Source organism: Myxine glutinosa, chromosome 3, assembly GCF_964187855.1.
Source record: "Myxine glutinosa chromosome 3, kmMyxGlut1.1, whole genome shotgun sequence".
NCBI classification, from domain to species: domain Eukaryota; kingdom Metazoa; phylum Chordata; class Myxini; order Myxiniformes; family Myxinidae; genus Myxine; species Myxine glutinosa.
In genome coordinates, this window is record NC_136263.1 from 39,288,154 (window position 1) to 39,307,978 (window position 19,825).

General features: G+C 48.1%; 1 protein-coding gene and 1 non-coding gene across 2 annotated transcripts in view; one reads left to right on the forward strand and one right to left on the reverse strand.

Moving 5' to 3' along the window:
* Window positions 1-323: 323 nt before the first annotated feature.
* On the reverse strand, window positions 324-396 carry TRNAR-CCG (transfer RNA arginine (anticodon CCG)). Its single transcript has one exon. It is a non-coding gene; the product is annotated as a tRNA-Arg (tRNA).
* A 9,511-nt stretch (window positions 397-9,907) lies between these two features.
* LOC137423652 (LIM domain-binding protein 2) overlaps window positions 9,908-19,825 on the forward strand; it is a 517,204-nt gene continuing 507,286 nt past the window's right edge. Inside the window, exon 1 of the mRNA XM_078773918.1 lies at window positions 9,908-9,925. The gene's annotated coding sequence lies outside the window, so the exon portion shown is untranslated. The remainder of the gene's footprint in view (window positions 9,926-19,825) is intronic.

The window sequence follows — 19,825 nt, forward strand, 5'->3', positions numbered from 1 at the left end:
TTGGAGGAAGTGGTTCCTATCAAAAATGGAAAGCTAAGGTAACGAACGGGTAACATGTGGGAATAAATTGGCATTTTTGTCCAGAACGTCCATATCCATCTCAAATCCGGTCCTAAGATGCCTGACTACATTATCTTATCCACTACAAAGCCAGTTTTATGTAATTCTGACGTCAAATAAAAAAAAGTTACAACATAATAAAATTGCCTGATCCTTTCTGTTTCATTCACCCTGTGTGTATAATATGTACAAAGCCACTTTCATGTAAACATAAATGTGTTCGGTTTCTCCTTAAAACGATTCCTTATCTCGCTAAGGAAGCTCGACCCAGGTGGGACTCGAACCCACAATCCCCAGCTTCGGAGGCTGATGCCTTATCCATTAGACCACTGGGCCAGAGATGTTAGTTGTGGTTTGGAATTGTGGTTACACATCGTTGGTGAGTTCGTCATGGCGGACTGCATGGGGTATGTTTTCACCCCTGTCTGTCTGTTTGTCTGTGAACAGGATATCTCAAAACGTTTTGGACGGATTCAGACGAAACTTGGTGGACAGGTTGGGAATGTGACAAGGAAGAATTGATTAGATTTTGGTGTCGATCCGAATGCGGGATCCGGATACGATCATTATTTAATTTTTAAGTGATTCTTCACCATTGAGTGATAGGCCCAAAAACGATATTTAGCATATTTCAAAAAGTTGTGGACGGATTTAGACGAAACTTGGTGGACAGGTTGCGTGTGTGACAAGGACGAAACGATTCCATTATGGTTCAGGTCCGAATCTAAATTCAGCTTTCAGTGGTATACAAAACGTGACCTTCCTGTTACAGGAATGGGTTGTCATCATCCAACAATGCAATACCACCCCACACTTTCCAAACATCACAACATGCTCTTGTGCCAGTCAAATGTCAACAGGGCTGCCTTAGCCTATAAATTTGCCCTATCTTTTGCCAAATAACCATGCTTGGGACATGTTTGGCATTTGTCTGTCATGTCTTTCCCAATCTGCTCTGTACAGTGGTGGCTTCGTTTTGAAGACACGAGACTAGTATCCAAGAGAGGTTTGAATCTGACCGAAAGGCAACAGTATATATGTTGGAACCCATCTGTGGATCGGTCCCATCGGCCGATGGGTCTGACCCATCTGTGGATGCACGAGAAATGACAACGCAGACCCATCGGCCGATGGGTCTGCGCCATCTGCGGATGTGTTGTTCACCTTGAAGGAATGTGTTGACAGAATGGTGCTCTTCAATCAGGTACACAGTCATTGGAATTACATGTGGTAGGAATTTAACAGAGATGATTTTTAAATGTTTTATTTAACTTTTATTTTTAAAATTTAAAATTTATTATTTTATTTAATTTAAATTTTATTTTATTTTATTTAATATAAAGGAATTTAACATTCCCCTCCACCATTATCAGAAGAACACCTAATGTTTTGTATGAATGTTGAGTATGTTATGTAAAGCTTTACTAAAACTGCCATGTATCTATTAATTACAAAATGTATTGACAAAATGTATAAATAGATGGGTAGAAATAGATAATAAATCTGATGAAGATTCTGTCAATGTGTGTACCTGATTGAAGAGCACCATTCTGTCAACACATTCCTTCAAGGTGAACAACACATCCGCAGATGGCGCAGACCCATCGGCCGATGGGACCGATCCACAGATGGGTTGCAACATATATATTGTTGCGAATATGGAATTTGGCCTCCATATCCGCTTGTAAATATTCCCCTATTTTCTCCAATACTCCCCAACTTTCCCCAATCCCCCATTCCCTAGTCCCATTGCATGTAAATAACAATCAGTAGAGCCGACCTTCCCCTTATTCCCCCATTAAATGTCGTGCCCAGGTCCACCGCACCACAGGTAGACAACTTTCGGACATCTTCCTAGTTATTCTTAATCTATGTCAGTTAAGGCCTCGTTTCCATTAATTATGACTCTTCGTTGCACCAGAATGTGATTATATGGCACCAGTAGTGAGTTTAGGACCTTTCCCATACCTCCTCCCATCTTCTTCCCCAAACAACAACAATAACAACAACAACAACAACAATTACAACAACAACAGAGGAGATGGCGGCGGAGCGGGGGAGGATGCGTCCTCACACCGGCTCGATTAGCTCCAGACCATGCGCTCCACGGGGTTACCCCGAAGGGGCTGGCTGTCAGCTCCTCGTCAGGGGCGGAGCCAGTAACCCCCCCCCGCACGCACCCAATGAGAAGCAACGTGCCGATTCCACGAGGCGGAGCTAACGAGCCGAGGGCGTGTCACTCCCCGCCGGATATACGCAGCCGCTTGCCGGACGTGACGTCAGATGCGCCTCAGCTTGGAGACTGGAGAGAGAAGCCACCGCCACCCCCAGCGCGACGATACCTCCCCGCATCTCTGGACCGGACCGAGTCGATTCTGCCTTGAGCCAAGAGTGCACCTTGAGCCATCGCGACCTGCCTTTCCTTTTCATCAACCCCCGTGTGAGTCAGCATTTTGTCCCGTGTGTCTGTCGTCTGTCCGGGGTTAATATAAGAGTGTGTCTAAGTGCCTGTCTTCCTGTAATATACCTCTAGCCCCTGTAATCTAACCTTTTTCCGTACGAATATACTTGAGAATCGAAACGTTGGTGTCGTATTGTGTGATTGTAATCCAGCCGGGTGTCTTCTTTTCCTTATTGAGCCAGCATCGCGCGACTTCGTCAACGTCGAGTATAGTCGGGTAATTTGTGCGGACACGACGGCCATTCCGCTCGGCCCACTTTAACATCAAAGTCGTGTCTGTAACAATTGGTGTCGAGGAGTGGAATTCGAACCCGGGACTAAATTAGTTAGGCCCAAATTTTGGGAGGGAAAATCGAGCCGGAGCGCGTACGGCGCTCGACCGAATCGATTCGGAGCGCGTTTCCCGCGCGAAATTATAACGGCGAAATTTCAATTTGTTTTACGAAAATAAAAAATAAAAACCGAATTTTGAAAGTCGCGCTATGGCGGATCAAGACGGCTGGGGTCCGGTAGGGGAGAGTGAGGTAGGGTCGATCCAGGACCAAAATGAGGGACAGGAGGAGAGCGAAGCAGTGAGGGCGGCAGGTTCGCAAAATAGCGCCGTCACGCACGAAGAAGCGGGCGCGCAAAATGGCGCCTCGCTGATCACCGCGCCCGCGACCGTGGCAGCGCCCCTGGTGGATCCGAACCTTTTTATGTTGCAAATGAGGGCCCTTATGGAACGAATGGGAGACCAAATTGTGGGAATGAGGGCTCAGGGTGAGCGATTAGAGGGCCAAATGGGGGTAATGGGGAACCGGATGGATGCTCAGGGTGAGCGATTGGAGGGCCAAATGAGGGGTACCGGTGAGGGATTAGAAAAGAAATTTGAGGGGTTAGACAACGGGATAAAAGAAGTAAAGAATGGGTTAACGGGGGTAGAAAACAGAATGGCCGCTCAAGAGAATCAGATAGAGGGAGTGAAACATGGGTTAACGGGGGTAGAAAACAGAATGGCCGCTCAAGAGAATCAGATAGAGGGAGTGAAACATGGGTTAACGGGGGTAGAAAACAGAATGGCCGCTCAAGAGAATCAGATAGAGGGAGTGAAACATGGGTTAACGGGGGTAGAAAACAGAATGGCCGCTCAAGAGAATCAAATAGAGGGAGTGAAAAATGGGTTAGAGGGGTTAGAAAACAGTATGGAAGGCAAATTGAGGGACATGAGGGACCAAGCGGAAAGGGAAGTTAAACAAATGGAGCAGCAGATAGAGGGGGTCAGAATGGGGGTAGAAACCAAACTGGATGCTCACAGGGAGGAAATGGAGCAGATGAGGGTGGCATCTGGGCAGGAGATGCAAGTGATGGGAGAGGAGATCAGAAGAGGAGTGAGTGAGGAGGTCGGAGGAGTGCGCGAGGAGGTGAGGCACTGTAAGGAGCGCATGGAGAAAGAGGTGAGAAAGGGGACTGTAAAATTGCAAGGTGGTATAGAGGAGTTGACGCTGGGAGTAGAACAACTGACAGTGGGACAAAAGGAGTTGGGGGACCAGGTAAAGAAGAACACAGCGGTAATAGAGGGTTTAAAATCGACACAGAAGGAGATGAAAAAGGACGTAGGGGTAATTAAAAAAGAGTGTCAGACGGTACATGAGGACCTGACGAGGAAAATGGACAAGGTGGTAGAGGTAATGGAGGTTAAAGAGCGGGAGGTGCGGGAGCACATAGAAAAAAATAAAGTGGAGTTAGAGGAAGAACTTAAAGGGGCGCACGAAGAGATGAAGGAGATGAAGCAAAAATTAGAAGAAGTGGAAGAAGGGGTGAGCGAAATTAAAAAGCGACGGAGAGAGGATAAGAAAGAAATAAAAGAGGAGATAAAAGAATTGGTCCAAAGTCTGTGTTTGGATCGTGATGACGTGCTCATTAACCGGATGAGGGATTCGCAGGTGATGGAGGAGAAGCGAAGAGGAAGAGGACCCGGTGTAAGTGGTGACCAATATGGTCGTGCGTATGATGCGCCAGGGGATTTAATAAGCTTGGGGGTCGAGATAGACCCGGGTGTTCGTGAGAGGCCGTTGGTGAAGTGTGCGACTGGTCTGGTGTGCGAAAGAGGAGGTGTGCAAGAAAGTCCGACTCTGGGGTGTGTGAGGAAAAAGTGCGTGCCAAGGAGTGAGTGTGCTGGCGAGAGTGAGTCGGTCGTAGCGCGTGTGCGAGGGGGCACATGGAAGCGCGGTGTGGTGAGTGTTACAGAGGGTGTGACGGGAGAGTGTGCGCAAGAGTGTGCGCGAGAAAGGTGTGTAACGGACAGGTGCCTGAGGAAAGAGTGCGCTGTCAAAGGCAAGGAAGAATGCACACCTGTGGGGAGTGTTACAGAGGGTGTCACGCAAGAGTGTGCGCGAGAAAGGTGTGTGACGGACAGGTGCATGAGGAAAGAGTGTGCTGTCAAGAGTAAGGGTGAGTGCGTTGTCACGAGTGGAGGTGAAAGTAGTGAGAGTGACATGGAGCGTGAGTTAGTTGTGACAGGTGAGCGAGGATGTACACCTGGGATGGAAGGATGCACACCTGGAATGGTAGAGCGTGAGTGGGAATGCACGCTGGAGTTGGTGGTGAGGCACGTGGTTGGGTGTGCGAATGAGAGCACACCTGTGATTGTCACAGAGGAGGTGACCGAGGAGGGGGCGCGAAGAGGTGTATTGGTGAGGTGTGCTACCAACGAGTGTGTGCCAAAGTGTTCGGTGGTCAGGTGTGTGACCAAGGCGGTGAGTGGAATGGGTGTACCTGGGTGTGTAAGGAACGGTACGAGGGGCATGGAAACGGCTGGATGTGTGAGCAAGGAACGGGCTGCGGGATGTAAGCATGCAGGTGAAGCATCGACGTTAGACGGGGTAGAGTTTAGAACGACTTATAGCCGAATCGGGCCCTCGGTGCGTGCCGGGCCTCGCTTTGAACGGCCGCGTCCGTGCTCCACTAGGCGGAGCGGGCGGCTGGATAGGAAGGGTCGTCATGGCGACCACGTTTTGTTGAGACGTGCCGGCAGGTCGAGATCGGGACATTGGATGGCTCCACGCCGAGGTGATGCGTGGGATCTCGGCCCGGGTAAGCCCCCGTCCCTGCCCCGAATGCCGGACGCATCCAGCCGCAGGCACAAAACAACCAGCATCCATTGCTTGGCTTTACGAAGCCGGGCTTTGGACAGGAATTGGCGCACCGAGAGGCAGTAGTGAGTAGACTGGGTGATGAGGTTAGTGTTTTGGCCCCGAAATTAGAAAAAGGCGAAATTTGATGATTGGCAAAGGATTGGCAGTAGTGATTGGCAGATGATGAGTAGGATTGGCAAATTTTTGATTTGTTGAAATTTGACGTGCAAAATTGATAGTGAGAGACCCCCGATGTGGTGGGATGGCAAATCCACCATCCCTCACGGAGGGGGGCAAAGGAGCAATAGCTTATGGGGTGTATGGCAGTGAAAACTAGCCCGGGTGGGTTAGGATATGGTGTGTAGGGATCTAGCGAAGATGACATTAGGTAACGTTAAGGTTAGTTAGTGACTGATACCTGTAGTGGGGACGCAGGTAGATTAGAGTGGATGATAATGACGAGGGAGCGCAATAGTTTAAAGGGACGACTGGGAAGCGCAAGTTTCAGAAGGGAGTAGTTAGCTGAGATGATGCCGTGTTTGTGAGAATTGAACAGGTGTGATTGCACAGGTGTGCAACTGGACAGGTGTGTGGAGCAGTGTATGAGTAGTGAGTGTGTGGATCAGCGCGAATGCGCTTGGGGAGAGAAGGGTGCAGGTGGCACCAGGTGTGAGAGCACAGGTGTGCAGGTACAGGTGTGTGGAGAGAGTTGGAGTGGTGTGCATGGTGCGAAGGTGTGGATGGGGGAAGAGTGGACCCCTTTCACGAGTACCCGGGGCGGGTAGTGTAAGTGTTAGGTAGAGGGTGCAGGTAAATTGTGGTTGGATATTGGCATTTGTGGTGCGGTTGCAGAATGGTGTTGTGAATGGGTGCATTAGTGTTGTGGAAATGGCTGGGCGTGTAGCCTGTTAGTGTGTGTAGTTGGTTGGGCACTCCACCACTGTGAGGATGTCGGCCAGGTGAGGCCGCAGGTGGGCTCTGGGAGCCGGTAGTTGTGAGTGGGTGCCTGAGGATCCCGGGTGTGGATCGGGCAGCCCAGTGCCAGAGAGGGCACGGAGTGGGGAGAGCGCCAGAGGGCCTTCCCCAGGTAGATAGGTTAGGGTAAGGAGCAGGTAAGCTCGGAGGCAACTGCAGTGGTGGAGGGGTGCAGGTGGGTAGACCCACTGGGAGAGGTACACGCCACAGCCCAGAAATTGTACGAGGGCACCGGGAGATGAATCGGGGGAGCGAGACCCCAAATTGAAGAGCACCACAGTTTGGCCAATGGGAATTGGTTTTTTAGAACCCATAGTGTAAGAGGGCCAATGGTTTGGCCGGAGGAAGACCCCGGGTAGTGTAAAGTTGTTAAAGTCATTTAGGAAATAGTTAGGATTGAAGAACCTGTCGCACCATACGCAGCCACTTACCGGTGATGATGATGACTCCACACCTGTGTTTTCTTTGTTTTGTTGCAGGAGATGAATCGCTGTGAGGATTTGTGAGACGCATCACGACGTGGATGAGACATTGGGGTGATTCCATCTCTCCCTCCCTAGGAGGGACTGATGATGAATTGGTAATGGCAAATTTTGATGTGCAGTTGGAGATGGCAAATTTTGATGAGAGTTGAAAATGGCAAATTTGATTGGTTAGGAGGGAGAGAAGACGAATTTGGTTTATGGGAGGAACGGGGAAGACAGTAGGGATGTTTGTTGATTTGTAAAGTAGATGTTTATGAGTAGTGTTGTGTTTTGTGGATGCAGTAAGGGGTAAGGGAGGGGCCATGTAGGTTACCTGGTGGGGGGGGGGCGTACGATAGGAACGTACCTGTCTCACCTGGTTCCCATGTGCCCCCAGTGTGCATCACCTTACATTGCGTGCACTTTTGCGCCCTTACCACCTTACTCACTTGTTTCTTCTTTTGTCTCCCACCTCCGAGGATCTGGCTTTGGGGTAGAGAGAGAGGAGAGAGAGGTGCTGGCTACGCAGTTGTGGGCCTGCACTTTCGCTGTTGGCTGCCTGGATCGATACACCATATGGACCGCAATGTTTGTGGCCACCCACAATGGACCGCAGCTCTTTTGCGGCCAAGCACCACCCGGGGATGGACCTATGGGTCAACGTGGCACCTATGCCATACAGGTGAACCACTTTTAGTTACCACCAAGTGCACCACAAGAAGAGCAAGAGACACCTGCAGGGTTAGGGGTTGTCGAATTTATTTTTATACCAATGAACAATGGTGACTGCACCGGATGGTGCTGACTGTGTGGTGGGGTGGTGCTTTTGATGCTGGGAAAGGGTGCTCTGCACGTTATTAAAGGCCGTCGGCCACAGAGCACTCGTGGGTTGGTGTATCGATGCTGGCAAGCGCGCTCTCTCTATGCATAACATCTGCATGTGTTCCTCCAAAAACAGGTCCTGGATCGTAGTGTAAATAGCAGCGTAGTCTTGTAAATAATGCTCCCTACCGGCTGTATGTTTAGTTTGAGGATTCTTTCCGGATTCGGTTATCCTGTGGGTGTGTTTCTGTGAGGAGAAGGGTGCAACGTCGCAGGGGGACATATTTACTCATTTGTGAATATCTGTAAAACTGTCGCACTCAGGGTAGAGTTAATAGTAGAGGGAACTACATTGCGTGCCACACTAAAGTAGGTAAAAATTTATCGGGTCGGGACGCCCCGAGGGTAGAGAAGGGTGCAATGTTGCGAATATGGAATTTGGCCTCCATATCCGCTTGTAAATATTCCCCTATTTTCTCCAATACTCCCCAACTTTCCCCAATCCCCCATTCCCTAGTCCCATTGCATGTAAATAACAATCAGTAGAGCCGACCTTCCCCTTATTCCCCCATTAAATGTCGTGCCCAGGTCCACCGCACCACAGGTAGACAACTTTCGGACATCTTCCTAGTTATTCTTAATCTATGTCAGTTAAGGCCTCGTTTCCATTAATTATGACTCTTCGTTGCACCAGAATGTGATTATATGGCACCAGTAGTGAGTTTAGGACCTTTCCCATACCTCCTCCCATCTTCTTCCCCAAACAACAACAATAACAACAACTACAACAACAATTACAACAACAACAGAGGAGATGGCGGCGGAGCGGGGGAGGATGCGTCCTCACACCGGCTCGATTAGCTCCAGACCATGCGCTCCACGGGGTTACCCCGAAGGGGCTGGCTGTCAGCTCCTCGTCAGGGGCGGAGCCAGTAACCCCCCCCGCACGCACCCAATGAGAAGCAACGTGCCGATTCCACGAGGCGGAGCTAACGAGCCGAGGGCGTGTCACTCCCCGCCGGATATACGCAGCCGCTTGCCGGACGTGACGTCAGATGCGCCTCAGCTTGGAGACTGGAGAGAGAAGCCACCGCCACCCCCAGCGCGACGATACCTCCCCGCATCTCTGGACCGGACCGAGTCGATTCTGCCTTGAGCCAAGAGTGCACCTTGAGCCATCGCGACCTGCCTTTCCTTTTCATCAACCCCCGTGTGAGTCAGCATTTTGTCCCGTGTGTCTGTCGTCTGTCCGGGGTTAATATAAGAGTGTGTCTAAGTGCCTGTCTTCCTGTAATATACCTCTAGCCCCTGTAATCTAACCTTTTTCCGTACGAATATACTTGAGAATCGAAACGTTGGTGTCGTATTGTGTGATTGTAATCCAGCCGGGTGTCTTCTTTTCCTTATTGAGCCAGCATCGCGCGACTTCGTCAACGTCGAGTATAGTCGGGTAATTTGTGCGGACACGACGGCCATTCCGCTCGGCCCACTTTAACATCAAAGTCGTGTCTGTAACAATATTATTGGCTTCCAGAAACGGATTCTAGTTTCATGGGAAGTACCATCTCAAAAATTATCAGTAAAAACCCAGCTGGCTCACTAATGACCTTCAGGGAGAGGAAACTTTCTTCCCGACTTGTTCTGGTCCACAAGAGTTACCAGTCATTAGAGCAACTTGGGCCAGGGCACAAAGTACTTTCTAGATGAAGGAGGTGTCATCCACTATCCCCCTCATTCTCCCAAACAATTTAGAAGTAAATTGAAGCACAACCAGACAGCCATTGATTTTGGTATAGGAGAGGGTCACAAACTGATAAAGGACAAGAAATGAGATGGAAAGGAAGTTGACTCTTGCTGGACCTATTTGCAGTAGTGGCCAAAACTATTGGCACCCTGTGGTGTTGTGCATAGAAGGTACGCTAGAGGGGGCGTGGCCAAGAGGAGGAGGAGTTCTGGGTAAGGGACGAAGCGTGAAGAGGATTGGAACGGGACGTGCGTTCGATGTTGGATTGAATAGAACTGTTGGAGAGGTAAAAAAAAAAAAACACCTGGACACTGCTAGGACTTCCAGGAAAGAAGTCGGTATTTCAGAAAAGTGTATCTTGGGTGAATTAACGGGGGTAGAAAAGATCAAGATTTTGGATGGGGGAAGATAAGAGATGGTGGTGAACAGCTGTTTTAAAGACCTGAAGGGAGGAGTGGGATTGAAGAGAGTGAGGGACGGAAAGTTGTGGACGGATTTGGCCGAAACTTGGTGGACAGGTTGGGTGTCTGACAAGGACGATTCAATTCGATTTTGGTGAAAATTTGGATATGTATTCGGATATGAGGATTATTTAATTTCTTCCGTGATTCTTCACCATTGGGAGATAGGGCTAAAAACGATACACAGCAGGATATCTCAAAAAGTTATGGATGGATTTGGATGAAACTTGTTGGACCGGTTGGGTGTGTGACAATGAAGAATTGATTAGATTTTGGTGAAGATCTGAATATGGATTCGGATATGATAATTATTTAATTTTTAAGTGATTCTTCACCATTAGGAGATAGGGCTAAAACCAACATATAGCAGGATATCTCAAAAAGTTATGGATAGATTTGGACAAAACTTGTTGGACAGGTTGTATGTGTGTAACAAGGAAGAATCTATTCAACTTTGGTAAAGATCCGGATCCAGCTAGTGGAATTTTTAAGTGATTCTTTGCCCTTGAATGATATGGCCAAAAATGATATACAGCAGGATATCTCAAAAAGTTGTGGACAGATGATTTTGATTAAATGTGATTCTGTATTGTGATTTTTCTGGTTACACTGGGATACAAAACGTAAACTGTTCATCTGGCAGAGGTATGCTCTCTACTGAGTGCCGTTCTAGTTCAGGTTTGTTTATGCAAACTCCAGTCGGGCTTTCTTATGTCTCTCTCCCAGCAGTGGGGTCCTCCTGGGTCTCCTACCATAGAACCCCCTTCATTGAGTTGGCGACGGATGGTGTGAGTTGAAACGGTCGTACCATGTGTCTGAAGGTCAGCTTGAATCTGTTTGGCAGTTGATCAAGGTGCTTTATCCACCATTCAAACAATCCTTCACTGCAATCTTCGATCAAGTTTTCTCTTGCGGCCACGTCCAGGGAGGTTGGCTACATTGCCGTGGGCCTTAAACTTCCTGATAACATTGCGTATGGTGGACACAGGAACATCAAGGTCTCTGGAGATGGACTTGTAGCCTTGAGATTGTCCATGCTTAGGTACAATCTTGTGTCTGACCTCCTCAGACAATTATCTGGTTTTCTTTCTTTCCTCCATGCCCATTGTGGTATACACAGTGACACAAAACAGCAGAATGACTCCTTTTCTCTATTCAAACTGGTTGAATAAGTGATTTTTATATTGCAGGCACCTGCAACTCACCACGGGTGAGTTCAATTCCAAAGTAAAGGAGAATCACCTGCTTGAAATCTAATTATTTCTAACAACTTTTAAAAGGTGACAATAATATTGTTGCGGATCTCCCGAAGCCCATTCCCGTTACAAAGGTGGGATCAATTGGGGGTCCGGGCCATTATAGGATTTCTGTGTGTAATTCTGTGTGTAACCTATTAGTGCAATAAGCTGAGATTTAGTAATGTTTTCACCTTTTTTTTTGTTTTATTACACTACAAACCAAAGAAATACATATGTGGATACCAAAATAGTTTTTTAATTGAAAATTTTTTTCTGGATGAAATGGTGCTTCTTTGAAAAACGTGCAAGGGTGCCAATATTTTTGGCCATGACTGTTTAAGCAATAGAATACACTGACAACTACAAGTACAATGGCACTCGGTAGAGAGCATACCTCTGCCAGGCTGACCTGTTTACGTTTATGTTCACAGTGTGAACAGTTTACGTTTTGTATCTCACTTCATTGATAGGCCAGATCTGTTTACGGACCTGAACCAAAATCGAATCGGCTTGTTCTTGTCGCCTTACCAACTCATCCACCAAGTTTTGTCGTAAGTTGTCCACAACTTTTTGAGATAACGTGCTATATATTGGTTTTAGCCCTATCACTCAATGGTGAAGGAATCACTTAAAAAAATATCTGATCTGGATCCGGATACGAATCTTCACCAAAATTGAATCAATTCTTCCGTGTCACACACCCGACCTCTGCACCAAAATTCGTCCGAATCCATCCACAACGTTTTGAGATATCCTGTTCACAAACAAAGAAACATACGGTGTTGAAAACAGACAAACAAACAAGATTGTATTCATAGAATACTTACCCAGCGCATTCAACTAGATGTGAACCAACTCTTCTATTTTTGAACGTTTTTTTTTTTTGATCCAATATGGCTGCCAGACCACGTGAGCTATGACATCATAAATTTACATTCTCTAAATAATTGTTGCATAGATCATGCTCAATAAATTTCAAACTGATCAGACTAAGCGTTGTCCCTGTCAAATTATGATGTCATAATTATGGCACCAATGATGTCATCGTTAACAACACCTTATTCCCCATATGGACTTGTTTACAATGAGCCACGTTTCAATTTTTTAAATGCTGACACGGCACATACTCTACTTTACTGAAATGCAGACGCAAATGTTATATTTTCGTCAAAAATCGTCGGAATTTCGTCAAACCTGTTTTGGTCGTGTGTTAATATACCTCAGCGATTGGCAAATCTGAAATCAGAATTTTATTTGAGGTCAAAATGACCCCGTGAGGTCGCTCCATACTTTGCCTGCTCATCATGTGCAGTGTGATAATTAATTCCATGCCCACTCTAGAAGACTCTTCTTCTTCTTCTTCACGCAATAACAACTTCTAGCTTCCAGACCGTACATCCAATCATCTTGAAATTGTGCACACTTGTTACACGTCATTACCTCTACTATAATATAAAGTTTCACGTCGATCATTGAAGCGGTTCAAGAGTTATACATTTTAAAATATTTTCGTTTAATTATTTATATCTGCAAAACCACGTCACCTATCGCAAATGACAAAAGGTGATTTTAGTAGACTGATATGCTGAACACATCTGTGAAGCTTCTCCTCGATAGGATCAAAAATGAGGGAGGAGCTAGGTGTTAAAGGTTTATGTTTAAAAACGTCACAACTCCGAAACCATGTGATGCATGACGTCATGATTCCTGACTTTCTTGTTCGTCATGGGTATGCGATCCTGCCTGCAAAGTTTGACCTCGACCTGTTCAGTCGTTTTGGAGAAAATAGGATTTTAGTGGTTTTTCAGGCTTCTCACTCAAAACAATATGGCGTCCGAACCACGTGACCTACGACGTCATTATAATTTTATTTCTGCATCAATTTATACCGAAAATATGCTCAAGAAATTTCATCCTGATCGGATAAAAAAATTTACTTGTCGAATTATGACGTCATAACGGCGGCACCTATGACGTCATCGTTCACATATGTTATTCCGTATGGAGAGTTCTTTAAAATGAGTCCTGTCTCAATTTTTTCTGTGCAGCGGTTTTTGAGATATAGAGGTGCAAAGTTTTTTGTTTTTTTCCAAGATGGCGCCCATACCACATGACCTGTGACATCATAATATTCACTAAAATATTCTACAGGAGGAGTCCCTCCTATGGTGAAAATTTCATGTCAATTGGACCGACAGTTGCCGAGAAAATGAATTTTTCAAATGCAGACCGCACGTACGTACATACCTGAATGCTTGACCCTGCCTTTCGCTTCGCGAGCGCAGGGTAACAAGAAGGTGTCAGGCGGTAGGTAGCCTAACAGGTATGACGAAAATCAAGAGAATCAATAATTGATTGATTAATTTTGTAAGTAAAATAAATAAATAGTAATCGTAAAATAATTAATTTCTTAATCAACTGGCTAATACCATACCTAAACCACCACTGTTTCATCCGAATCTGTAACTTTTTGCAAATTAAGTAATTAATGGAATAATTAAATAATTAATGGATTGCTTGATTAATCAATAAAAAAAACAAAAACATTTACAGCCAATTCACTTCGTCACTGTCGTGCCCGAATATCAGTTTCCGAGCTCAAAAGGCACCTGAGATATTGCCCAGATGAGAAAGAAAATAAATAAGTAATTAATAAATCAATAATAATTAAGTAATTAATAAATTAATTGATTAGTCCAAAAAAATATTCTGTTTTTGCCAAACATTTGTTCACTATTGTGCTCAAATGTTAACTTCCTAGCTCAAAGGATGGCTGAAATATTGCCCGGACAAATGAGAGAACCTTGACCTTTGACCTATATAGTCAAAAAAAATTGCCAGCCTCACTTTTGTCCTTCGGAATCCTCGCGTAGAGTTTGACAAAGGTAGCTGATAGCGTTCGTGAGTTATCGCACTCACAGACAAAAAAACAAAATCAAACAGAGACAGACCAACATATGACGAATTTTTTTTTATTTTTCTTCATAACAAACAGACGGTGTTGAAAAGATAACCTCCATCCACCTTTGGTAGTGGAGGCAACTACATGGGGTTTGCCAAGAGGCAAGTTTGAGATGGTTTGAATTGAAGAGCAAGGCTAATGGGATAATTGAGGAGGTAGTCCCACAAGTGGAAGAACAGGAGGACACGGTTAGTGTAGATTACAGTGACAGTTTATAACCTCACAGAGTTTGTGTGTGTGATGTTATTTCTGGGTTTGTCAGACTGGTTAAACTGAATGAAGTACAGCAGAACCGTCGTCGTACATGGCGTATACCGGATCCCTGTTAGTTGCTGCTCCGTTGGCACACGGAGAGTGCCTCAAGGGTCGCCGATGTACACAACAGCTGTCATAAATCCCACGACGGGTCAGGGGAGGAATATAGAACTTGAGGGTTCTAGTGACATGTCTTTATCGAATAACACCAAGGGATCTTTAACATTCACTCGCAATTATTACTTTAGCTGCTACAACACCTTCGACTGCAACACCCTGTCTGTGAAGCAGCAGGAGTCCGACAGATTATACTCTGGTTGCAAATTGAACCCAAACGAGACGGCTCAAAGGTAAGGGCACTACCTCTGCACCATCCTGTCACATTTCACCAGTACAGGGAGATAGGAGGAAACAGTATAAGGGAGCAGATGGTGCACGATGGGAAATTCGGTGATGGAAAATCAACATACGCCATTATTACCTCTGCGGCCAAAGGTGGACGGAGGTTATGTTTCACCCTTGTTTGTCTGTCTGTGAGCAAGATTAATTTAAGTACTGTAATTAATGGAATAATTAAATAATTAATGGAGTGCTTGATTAATCAATAATAATAACAAAAATACCCTTTACAGCCAATTCACTTCGTCACTGTCATGTCCGAATATCAGCTTCCTAGCTCAAAAGGTGCCTGAGATGTTGCCCAGATGAGATAGGAAATAAATAAGTAATTAATAAATTAATTGATGAATCAAAAAAAATATTCTGTTTTTGCCAAACATTTGTTCACTATTGTGCTCAAATGTTAACTTCCTAGCTCAAAGGATGGCTGAAATATTGCCCGGACAAATGAGAGAACCTTGACCTTTGACCTATATAGTTAAAAAACATTGCCAGCCTCACTTTTGTCCTTCGGAATCCTTGGGTGGAGTTTGACAAAGGTCGCTGATAGCGTTCGTGAGTTATCGCACTCACAGACAAAAAAACAAAACCAAACAGAGACAGACCGACATATGACGAAAATTTTCAATTTTTCTTCATAACAAACAGACGGTGTTGAAAAGATAACCTCCATCCACCTTTGGTAGTGGAGGCAACTACATGGGGTTTGCCAAGAGGCAAGCTTGAGAATAAATATCTCAAAAAGTTACGGACGGATTTAGACGAACCTTGGTAGACAGGTTGGGTGTGTGACAAGGATGAATCGATTAGATTTTGGTGAAGATCCGGACACTAGAATTTTAAAAGTGATTCTTCCTCATTGAGAGATGGGGCCAAAAACAATTTACAGTATAGCACGATATATCAAAACGTTGTGGATGATTTATGACAAAACTTGGTGGATGAGTTGTTTAGTTGAGAAGTACAAGCCAATTGGATTTTGGTTCAGGTCCTTGATTTTTTTTCAAGGATTTTCAGGATTTTTCAGGTTCAGGTTTCAGGATTTTTTGGTCCAGATCTGCCCTATCAGTGGAATACAAAACATAAACTGCTCAGCCTTGATTTTTTTCAAGGATTTCAGGATTTCAGGATTTCAGGATTTTGCAGGATTTTCAGGATTTTTCAGGTTCAGGTTTCAGGATTTTTTGGTCCAGATCTGCCCTATCAGTGGAATACAAAACATAAACTGCTCAGCCTTGATTTTTTCAAGGATTTCAGGATTTCAGGATTTTTCAGGATTTTCAGGATTTTTCAGGTTCAAGTTTCAGGATTTTTTGGTCCAGATCTGCCCTATCAGTGGAATACAAAACATAAACTGCTCAGCCTGGCGGAGGTACGTGAAAACCGAGTGGCATCCTAATTTTGATCTCTGTTGTGAGAGCTACAGGTCCTGATCCAAGGTTTGTTCCTGAACATTCTTATAGCAACAAGTAATGTCATTTTGTTTGGTGGAGCTTGGGTCCATATTGCAGAAATGTGATCCATTGCACTGTGGATGAGGATTTTGATCGATGAAGGAGCTATTGAGAAGTGTTAATAGAAGACTTGGCGTCATGTCGAGAATGTCCAATCTGCATTTGGAGGCCATAGTCTGGCTTCACGTACACTTGGCCTGACATAAACTGTCGCCATTCCAGACTTCTGCAAGTGATTAAATGCAAAAAAGATAGAGTTTGTGATTTTTCTGGAAGGCTTGCCTCTGGAATATACAGTAGTCCATCGGTGTGGAAGATCCATCGGTGTGGAAGAATATACAGTAGTCCATCGGTGTTTATCAAGATCGGTGTGGAAGAACTTGACAGGCCTGCACAGACATGAGATGTACCTTGGTATAACCTCATGCTCCAAGTATAGCCACACCGTTTATTTTTATTTTCTTTAAGTTTGGCAGGTGCAGACGCAGCAGCAGATTGTCTGTCTGTGGGATGTATAACTGATGGGGAATGGATCTCCAGCAAAATGGTGCAAGCAGTCTTCCAAGCGGGTGGAGAGGTAGTTGATGTAAATCAGGAATAGTAATATACTGTAGCGGCTACCGCTGGGTTTTCACAATCGCCTTGCACCTATCAAGGACGCGGAGCGATCACCATGCCGGGCTCGTCCAGGACGCCCGGGCAGGCCCGCGCTCAACTTGCCAGGCCTCGGTCGGGACGCCCGGGCAGGCTCGCCCTCAACTTGCCAGGCCGCAGCCAGGACGCTGGGCCACGCCCCCTCTCGCCTTTCCTGGGCAAACGCTCCGGGATAATATGTATATATATTGCTGCCCGATAAACGGGCTTTTCAGAGTGCCTGAGTGTTTGGTTTGATTAAAGCAACTCGGATGAATTCCAGCTTTTTGTCGCGTCCATTCTTCCGATCGACGTGGGAGCCCCAGCTCCTTCATTGGTGACCTACCGACATGGACACGGCAGTTGCCCTTAAACTGCCTACCTTCTGGGAGGCTCATGCGGCGGTTTGGTTCGGACAGGCGGATTCCCTGTTCGCCCTGCGAGGCATCACGGCCGACGACACCCGCTTCCACCATGTGGTAGCAGCGCTCGGTTCGGCCACCGCGGCCCGTGCCCTGAGCCTCCTCGAGAGCCCGCCAGCCGCTGACAAATACGGCGCGATTAAGAAGCTTCTCCTCGACGCTTTCGCCCTCCCATCGGCGGAACGCGCACGGCACCTGCTCGACCTGCCCGAGCTCGGCGACACGCGCCCTTCCGAGCGAATGGACTACATGCTTTCACTGCTCGGCGAGCACTCTCCGGCATTCCTGTTCCGGGAGCTGTTCCTCCGTCAGCTGCCTAACCCGGTACGCCTCGCCCTGGCAAGCACGACGATCACAGATCCCCGGGCCCTTGCCAGAGAAGCCGACAAGATCTCCGCCGCAGGTCAGCGCATCGCAGCGGCGACATGGGACCCACCGCCGTCCGACGCAACACCCATGGCACCTGAGCACCCGGCACGGTCGACGACCGAACTGCCGACGCAATTGGCGGCCGCTACACCGAGCCGACCACCTCCAGCACGACGACCGGGGCCTCCACCTGACCAAGCGTGGTGTTACTATCATGCCAGGTTCGGACAGAAGGCCCGGACATGCCGACCCCCGTGCACCTTCGGCAGGCCGGGAAACGGCCGGGCCGGCGTTCATTACCAGCCATGAGCGCCGGCCACACGGGCAACTTACTGTTCATCACGGATAAAGCGTCCGGACGGCGCTTCCTGTGCGACACCGGCGCCCAACTGAGCGTCATACCCGCCTCTGACCAGGACAGGCAGTCCGCGGTTTGCGGCCCCTCCTTGGTTGCGGCCAACGGATCGACCATCCGCACCTTCGGCCCGCGCAACGTCACCCTCTGCTTCGGCGGCCAACGCTTTGCTTGGACGTTTGTAACCGCAAACGTGCCCATGGCTCTGCTAGGCGCCGACTTCCTCTGCGCACACGGACTGCTGGTGGACGTCCAACGGCGTCGTTTAATCAACGCCGAAACCTTCAGCTCCCTGGTATGCACATTGAGCAGCTCCGCGCCTACCGAGCTGGCATGCGCCGTCCCGGCGGCGAACGAGTTTGCTCGCCTGCTCACGGAGTTCCCGGCCCTCACGCGGCCGTCGTTTTCGGCCGTCGCAGTACGGCATGGGATCGAGCACCACATACCAACCACGGGCCCGCCGGTCTACGCCAGGGCCCGCCGCCTCGACCCAGCCAAGCTCGCCGTGGCGAAGGCCGAATTCGACGCGTTGGAGCACCTCGGCATCATGCGGCGCTCCGATAGCGCGTGGGCCTCGCCACTGCACATCGTGCCAAAGCCGGGGGGTGGATGGCGCCCGTGTGGCGACTACCGCCATCTCAATGACGCTACCACCCCCGACAGGTACCCGATCCCGCATATCCAAGACTTCTCCGCCCGTCTGGCGGGACGGGTCATTTTTTCGAAAATTGATCTCATACGGGGATATCACCAGGTACCTGTCAGGGCGGCCGACGTCCCTTAAACGGCAGTCATCACGCCGTTCGGCTTATTCGAATTCTTGTGGATGCCGTTTGGTCTCAAGAACGCGGCTCAGGCGTTCCAGCGCTTGATGGACGGCGTGATGCGTGACCTGCCATTCCTTTTCGTTTACCTGGACGACATCCTCGTCGCCAGCACATCCCGGGCAGAGCACCTCCTCCACCTCCGAACACTGTTCGGGCGCCTCAGCGAGCACGGCCTCATCGTCAACCCGGCCAAATGCCACTTCGGCATGACGGCCGTTGATTGTTTGGGCCACCACATCACCAAGAACGGGGCCGTGCCGCTGCCAACCAAGGTCGAGGCCATCACCACGTTCCCGCGTCCCCGCACCATAAAGGCCCTGCAGGAATTCCTGGGAATGGTGAATTTTTATCACCGCTTCGTGCCCCGCGCTGCTCAACTCATGCGACCCCTCTACGAAGCCCTCCGGGGCAAGCCGGCCAAGCACGACATCGCCTGGTCCGCAGCAATGGATGCGGCCTTCCAAAGCTCAAAGCGGGCCCTCGCCGACGCAACACTGCTCGCTCACCCGGTGCTCAACGCTCCCATCGCCCTCACCACGGATGCCTCCGACTACGCGGTGGGTGCCGTACATGAGCAATGGGTGAACGGGGTTTGGCAGCCACTCGCTTTTTTCAGCCGGCAGCTCCGGCCGAACGAGCTCAAATACAGCACGTTTGACCGGGAGCTCCTCGGTCTACACCTGGCCGTCCGCCATTTCCGGCACCTCCTGGAGGGCCGACCTTTCACGGCGTTCGTCGACCACAAGCCGTTGGTTTACGCCATGGCCAAGGTCACGGAGCCGTGGTCGGCCCGCCAACAGCGCCACCTCTC